The sequence below is a fragment of the Mixophyes fleayi genome, chromosome 5 (genome assembly GCF_038048845.1).
Source record: "Mixophyes fleayi isolate aMixFle1 chromosome 5, aMixFle1.hap1, whole genome shotgun sequence".
NCBI classification, from domain to species: domain Eukaryota; kingdom Metazoa; phylum Chordata; class Amphibia; order Anura; family Limnodynastidae; genus Mixophyes; species Mixophyes fleayi.
In genome coordinates, this window is record NC_134406.1 from 195,018,723 (window position 1) to 195,025,007 (window position 6,285).

The 6,285-nt window shown below is 37.5% G+C and overlaps 1 long non-coding RNA gene across 1 annotated transcript; it reads left to right on the forward strand.

The window, feature by feature from the left end:
- Positions 1-315: 315 nt before the first annotated feature.
- LOC142157803 (uncharacterized) lies at positions 316-6,080 on the forward strand. Its single transcript, XR_012692642.1, has 3 exons — positions 316-367; positions 4,957-5,003; positions 5,383-6,080. It is a non-coding gene; the product is annotated as an uncharacterized LOC142157803 (long non-coding RNA).
- The last annotated feature ends 205 nt before the right edge of the window (positions 6,081-6,285 follow it).

A 6,285-nucleotide genomic window follows, 5' to 3' on the forward strand; every position in this document is an offset into this window, starting at 1 on the left:
ATTGCAATAATTACGATAAAAACTAAATGCAGACTTACTATGAATACGACATAGCAGATGCCCCACACGTGTACTTCACGACTCCTATAGAATATGAACACAGCAAATGCCAACCCTTATAATTCACGTCACTAGCAATGAAAAAAAATGACATTTGGACTTTTAAAGCAGCAAAACCATGGACCCGCCGCACATATAAACTACTCTAATGGTTAGGGTTACGATCGTGTCCTTGCCACTTTAAAACTCTAAATCTCAGTTTTTGCATTGCTAGTCACATGAATTACAAGTGCCAGCATTTCCTGTGTTCGTAATCTATAGCAGCCGTGCAGAAGACGCTTCGCCCATCTGCTCTGTCGTATTGATAGTAAGTTGGAATTTACTTGTTATCGTGCTTTTTGCAATCGCCTTTATTTTATAGTAATTTCAGTTGCTGTCATTACCATTGTCCAAATAACGTACCACATCTGTTTTGCCAAGGTTCAAAGTTACTCAATTTTTTTGCTTAATGAATCAGGCCCACAAACTCCACACAGATAAGGCCATGGTCGGGAATCAAACTCATGACCCCAGTGCTGTAAGACAGAAGTGCTAACCACTAAGCCACTGTGTTGCCCAGACATTTTAGTTTCAGTGTGAAATTACATTGCATTTATCACACAGACATGTTATTTTAGTTTACATAATAAACAAATGTATATGTTTTAATAAATAAAGTTCTGAAACATAATTTTCATATGTAGCAAAGGTTCACCACTTGAGGTAATGATAAATCCAAGAAAATGTGTTAAATAAAATAAGGGGCATGTACTATTTTACCTTTACAACTGTTTATGTTTTACATTTATACACGTAATGGCAATACAGATGATAAAAACTTTAACAACTGGAGTTTTCAGAGATTTATTATGTGCAAAGTAGGTATAATGGAAATGTATACAATCAAACAACAGCTGGTGCTTTATGGTGTTTCCTGCCAATTCATTAGAGCTCACACCTTGTGACGCACAATACTTCAACATTATCACTATAGTTCATAAGAATGTTTTAACGCATTGTTAAGATCAGCAGGGCATACCTGAGCTGTAACTAAAGGAGAATTGAATCCCAGGGCAGGAACTAACATAGATGTATGGAATATGTAATTTGAGAGATTGTGCAAAACAGTCATATGACTTAAGTACATAGCAAGATTGATAAAGAAACCAAGGGAAAGAGTAATAACAAAAAGTAGCTAAAAGGACTCGTTCATGAGCAGGGTCGTCTTTCTGACTGGGCACGATGGGCAGGTGCCTGGTGGCCCAGCGGGAAAGGGGGCCCAAGACAGCAAGACAGGACTGCAGTAAAAAAAAAAATCCTGTGTAAAAAGAAAACAAAAACAAAACACTTACCTTTTGCGGTCATCTGACCGTTCAGATCAGGTGGTCAGGTGGCGATCCGGCTCCCTCCCTAGTCCCCTCTTCCGTAGGGTGTGATGTCACGCCCGACATTCACTGCAAGCACAGCACGGAGGAGCGCAGAACAGAGAAACTCATCGCGGAAAAAAGAAGAGAAGGGGATCGGACTTAAGGTAAGTTAAGGGGGCCCCTATATAGATGTAAAAAAATTGATTATATATATATATATATATATATATATATATATATATATATATATATTTAGGGGCCCCGGTGCACTGCATTGTTGCCCGGGGGCCCATAATGTTGTTAAGTTGGCCCTGTTCATGAGTCCAGAGCAGGCAATCATTCATCTTGGAATCAAACTGAAACGAAAAACGAAAAGTCAGGCAGAGGGCAATTCCAGTAGGCAAATGTAAATATAAACATGACAGACATGACAAAGTAAATAAGACGAAACTGAGACAGGAATACCATAAGGAGGGGAACAGAATAACCCACCACCCAAACTGCTACTGAAGAAATGAGTTCCCAGTCTTAGTGTGCCCTAGGGATTATAGCAGCCACCTTTCTCCTCAATAGTCAGTTGCATGTTTTCCTGCAGGGATTTTGTAATAAATATATAAATATACTATTCAGAGACTAAATCAAAAAAGGAAGACACAAGGCCACAGTCTAAGAGAATGACTGACACTGAGAGAAGGATTCAGCAGGTTCAGGCTCAAGGCTACAATGCCAGTAGTAGGTTTTTAGATGTTACAATATCTAAATGTAATGGATATCTTATAAATGATTTATATAGTAGGTCTATTGATTGTAACAGTCTGTTGCATGCTACAAATTTTCATCCACATAATCTTCTGATAAGTCTTACATATAGTTAGTTAGTGTTACATTAATGTGAAGGATATATTGGCAGCAAAAAAAGATTGGATGAGGTGGGGCGTAATTTTTTTCATACAGGCTATAGTGACAGAACAATCAAGTCAGCAAGGAATAAAATTAGTACAGTCAGATGGGAGGATCTACCGAAAGTTATGGTTAAAAAATAGTCTGATAGGACTCTTTTCATTCGTGCTTTCACCAATCTTCATGCCACACAGACCAGTCAGCTTTAGGGACACAATGGTTTGCACATATATTGACAAATATTCAACAACTTTTCACTCTACACCTCAAAAAATTACTTTTGCTTATCTAAGTTGCAATAATTGCAAAGGGATAATTAAATACATATTTCCATCTTAATGTAGGGAAACTACCAACAATGGTTTTTATCAACGTTTTCTGTACATTCCCACAACTTATATGGTATATTTTCTCATGGGTCCATATGGCCTCATATATGTTGCAATTTTTTTTATTGTCTAAATAAATTGATTTCAAAATATAATACAGCCATACACAATCCACCTGTTGACACAGCAGTAGCATGCCCTGGGAAATTGCCACATAATTAGCTGTGGATATATCCAATAAGATGTGGACACACCTAATTTTTTAAATCAGCTGACAGATTAACCGATTAGCAGTGTTGCAGTTAGTTTACATTTTTCTTAAGTATATCTTAGTATACACTAAGGGGAGAAGTTTTTCCTACAATAAGTGGGTTTTCTCACAAAGTGTAAGAAAATGCACAGTTAATCAACACAATTGAACAAACAGGGAACAACCTCTGATGCCTGACAGCAACAAGCTTCACCTGCTGCAGCCTACCATTCCACTTATTTCATGTTCCTGGACATTGTAAACTGTTAATGATATCTTTGTTTTTCTCTCTTCATTTCCTTACTTCACCCCCATCGTCCAGTTGCCTAACTCTTGCACTCTCTCAGACCCCCTAGCAATTTCACTAACATCATCAGCTTTCCACAAACTCTCCCACCCCTATTTTCTAACCACTTGTCTCCTGCACCTGTTTCTTCACTGCTTGCCTGCCACAAATTCCCCCATTACACTATTTTCACATTGCCTTTGTATTTACTGCTCTTAACTCTATCATTTTTGTACTGCATTGCCTTTGCTATTGTACAGCTTTGCCATACCATTGCTGTGCCAGTATATTATCTTGCTGTTGTTTTACCACTTTGATTACATTGCCACTGTCATACCATCCTTGCTACAATCCAAGCTTCTACACTACATAGACCCGGACACCATTGTGGCTGGACATTGCCCAAATAGGCCTCTGCACTCTGGGCTCCAGGACTCAGTACAAACCCAGGTCCCTGCCCCATCTAGGCCTCTCTACATTATGGTCTCAGTATCTTGTAGATCTCTGCATCATAGAGAACCCAACTATGCCTATTGTTCCCATTTCCTTTTATTCTCTCTTATTAACGACTCCATTTAAATGTAAACTCTCATAGGAAGGGTCCTCTAACCCGTGTCTCATGTCTCCTTATAAATAAAAGATAATAATAATAACAATAATAATCCACAGATATACCTCTTAGGAGACATATCTCTTTCAGATATTTGAGAGCTGGTTTAAAGATGCGCTAAGATAATGATGACCATCAATGGCAATATCTAGCCACTTGTGATAGTACATAATTAATTAGAATTAATTAGCATCATGGCTATTTTATATTAACTTGGGTCCATCAAGTCACATTACTTAGTTGTCATTTCCACTGCAGGAAAGATAATTCCCATTTAATATTAGTGATAATAGTGGTAAACAATGTGTGTTGTGTTTTTGTTAGTTACATTTTATATGGAAAATGTGACTTTCAGATTTATCACGAACACTGTTGAGTAACTATTCTCTTTTGTGTATATGACACTTTGTTACATTATTATGTTTTGTACAAATCGGCTAATGCCACTTTTGCATTTACTACTGACACTGTCAAGTTGTATACCTATACCTGATGCAGAAATATAATGATTTGCAGTTACATACACATATAAGTATGCTTTTTTTTTGGCAAAGAAGCTTTAAGCTGCTTTAAACTCTAAATGAGGCACAATGTTTCACAATTAAGATATTAGAAAATACTCCATGTGAGCTATTAAGACGAGGTGGTGATAGAGAGAATCTTTTATTACAACATGAGGCCAGATGGATTTTTAATTGGGAATCTCAAAGGCCATAATAAGAAAATGTATTTGTCCTATTTCTTGTAAAATACATTATTTTGCTAAGGATGCACATTTTAATGGGGATGTCTTTATATGCTTTATTCATTGACTGACATGTATTTAGGTCCAATTATCTTTATGTTCACAAGTTGTTGTCATTATCCTTATTATATATTTATTCAAAGAAAATTTCAGGTTACACGAACATGCCTATACATACCATTGGTGGAATTATTTTGAAACTTTCAATATTTGGTTTTGGTACTTGTGTGTCTTCATACTAAGAACAGTTTTTTCAAGCTGCACTACTTATTGTGTCTGGACACATTGCAACATACGAATGCACCACCCAGATTACATTATCTTTTATCTTTGAATATTTGCTTTTTGGTCCCTGCAGACCTTTGTAATAGAATCCATATATATGAATCACATTACTTCCCATGTGACATCTCATGTGTTTTGTTTACAGAAGACTGCTGTGCTGGATATGTATATACCACCCGGAAAAGTTCACCTGTAAGTGGTTTACAATAATCACGTAGGGTTGTTTCTCAATATTTATGTGATCATTTTGTTGGGGACAGTTATGAGATTGTACTGAGGTAAGAGCATGCATCCCCAAAAATTTTTTATTATTTCATTCTGCTAATGGCATCTCCAGTGTAATGGCTTTTTCTAATTGCTTTTACTTTTCTTGTACTCCTGCATTGTTGTTGTAAATTTCAAATTGTTATGGATCATTTTGGATTCAGAACCATATGATTCATTCGTAATGCTGTATTATTAATCTATGTTATGCCTTATATATTTTGTCTTTTATCCCCTTTTGTATTGATGTAGCTTGGTGTAGGTGCTTCTCACTTATAAACCTATCTTTTGCTCTCGGTTCTCTTAGGCTAGCTCATACCACTTTCACATTGCTGCCACTACAATTTCCCGGGTTTCTGAAGCTGGGATTTTGCTGAGTCTCCGAGCATCCCAGTTCAGAGACCCTGTTCACACTGAATCTTGGACCCGGGAATTTCCTAAGTCGACCCCGTTCATACTGAAAAAGGTTCTGTCCTGGCAATAGGTGACAGTCATCACAAGAGGAGCTTTCATTGGCTGAAAAATGGTGAGGCAGAAATCTAAGACCGTGAATAGGGTGGAGATCCCAGTACACATCATCGGGGATTGTAGCTTACCCTTTTGGCAATGGTTGATGAAGGGCTTCACACAACAACATCAACATTCTGTGGAACAAATTCGCTTCATCCATACCCTCAGCTCTGCTCGGATGGTGGTTAAAAATGCCTTTGGATGATTGAAAGGACATTGGCGGTGTTTATTGAAGTGCAATGACAATGATATCAAACTTGTACCCCATGTAGTTGCTGGTTGATATATTTTACACAATATTTGTGAAATACAGAAAGAGTAGTTTGTACCAGAGTGGAATGTACAGGACTTTGAACTATATGTGCTGTCTGTGGATTCTACAACTTATGAGGGAGAACGTACAAATACCTCTGCAGAACTCATTCATACCCCCATCACTGCCAATCTGTCATCATTAATCGACAAAGGGTTACCTGAACAAAATATGTTTATTCAATGTATAAAATACTTTTTTAAAGTGTACATATCACTGCATATAAACCAACAGAGCCGGATTTAGACCTCATCGGGCCCAGGGCAAGATATTGGTTTGCCCCCCCCCTCCCTAAAACAATCCATAGCACTATATTTTTTAAGCATAGCATATACTCCTATACTTAAGTAGAAGACTAAGCTATGTGCCGCCGCACATCACGCTGCT